This window comes from Humulus lupulus, chromosome 6 (genome assembly GCF_963169125.1).
Source record: "Humulus lupulus chromosome 6, drHumLupu1.1, whole genome shotgun sequence".
Classification (NCBI taxonomy): Eukaryota; Viridiplantae; Streptophyta; class Magnoliopsida; order Rosales; family Cannabaceae; genus Humulus; species Humulus lupulus.
This window is the reverse complement of record NC_084798.1, coordinates 93,240,321-93,241,916: the sequence shown is the minus strand read 5'-3', so window position 1 is coordinate 93,241,916 and position 1,596 is coordinate 93,240,321. Positions and strand designations below refer to the sequence as shown.

The 1,596-nt window shown below is 42.1% G+C and overlaps 1 non-coding gene across 1 annotated transcript; it reads right to left on the bottom strand.

Annotated features, from left to right (window-relative positions):
- Positions 1–837: 837 nt before the first annotated feature.
- LOC133787457 (small nucleolar RNA R71) lies at positions 838–944 on the bottom strand. The gene has a single exon (XR_009872478.1). It is a non-coding gene; the product is annotated as a small nucleolar RNA R71 (small nucleolar RNA).
- Between the last annotated feature and the right edge of the window lie 652 nt (positions 945–1,596).

Below are 1,596 nucleotides of genomic sequence, written 5' to 3'. Positions count from 1 at the left end.
CTGATAATTGTTTAATCAAATAGAATTAAAGGATTAATTGATTGGTAATTGATAAATCAGTCCTTGAGGACGATACTTGGTTTTTACCATTTTATTACGAACTGCAACTGTGTGCACTTGCACAGCATAAAATATCGCAACAAGTTTTTGGCGCCGTTGCCGGGGACTGAAAATAATTATCAATATCAGTCTAATTAATTTTTATTCTAATTTGATTTTAATTTCTCTTGTTTCTAATCTGTTTAGTTGCTTAATTTGTCTATCTCGGGTGAATTTTGTTATATGCGTGGTAGAAAAGGAAAAGACACACTTGTTCCTTTGAATCCCGAGATTGAAAAGTCTTGCAATCAAATCAGAAAGAACAAGAGAGAGGCCCAAAATTCTGTGAAGATGGCACAGAATGACGGGGATGGCAGGAATGTTCTAAATCCAGGAGTTGTACAAGGGGTTCGGGCTCGGGCCAATGCTGATAGGAGCCTGAGAGATTATGTGCTACCCACTCTGACGGGAGTACAAAATAGTATACGCCCACCAGCTGTAGAGGCCAACAACTTCGAAATCAAGCCTGCTATTTTACAAATGGTGCAGTCCTCTGTGCAATTCAATGGGTTGCCCTCTGAAGATCCTCACACCCATTTGTCCAACTTTCTGGAGTTGTGCGGAACCTTCAAATATAATGGGGTGAGTGATGATGCAATCAAGCTTAGGCTCTTCCCATTTTCACTAAGGGACAAAGCTAAAAGTTGGCTGAACTCTCTGCAGCCAAACTCTATTGTCACCTGGCAAGATCTAGCTCAGAAATTTTTGTCCAAATTCTTCCCTCCGTCCAAAGCTGCTAAATTGAGGGGAGAGATAAATAACTTTTGCCAGAATGACGGAGAGTCACTGTATGAAGCTTGGGAACGGTTTAAGGAACTCCTGAGAAGATGTCCTCATCATGGCATTGAACAGTGGATGCTAGTACAGAATTTCTACAATGGTTTATGTCCTACAACCAGAACCATTATTGATGCTGCAGCAGGTGGCACTTTTATGAGCAAGAGCGCAACTGGTGCTTATGAGTTGCTAGAGGACATGGCCATAAACAATCATCAATGGTCTGAGGAAAGATCATCAGGAGTTAGAAAGGTAGCTGGGGTGCATGAGCTGGATGCAATCACTGCTCTAACAGCGCAAGTAACCTCTCTGACAAAGCAGTTACAATAGAGCAGTGTATCTGCTAATGCGGTTCAGATGGCAGTGAGGTGTGAAATGTGTGGTGGTGCTCATTTTGTCGATCAGTGCCCTATCTGTATGAATAATAACACCTTAATGGATCATGCTCAAGTTCAAGTGGTGGGAAACTTTCAAAGGACGCTCAATAATCCATTCTCCAACAACTGCAATCCTGGGTGGCGAAATCATCCCAATTTTTCGTGGAAGAATAATCAAGGCCAACAACCTCAGTTTCAGGGCCAATTTCAGAATAACATGCCTCAGCCACCTATGAATCAAGCTTCATCATCACAACAGCTTAGGCCTCAACAATCAATGCCTCAACCTGAGAGGCCTAATGAACTGCAAGCTGCCTTGTTGACTCTTACTAATACTCAGACT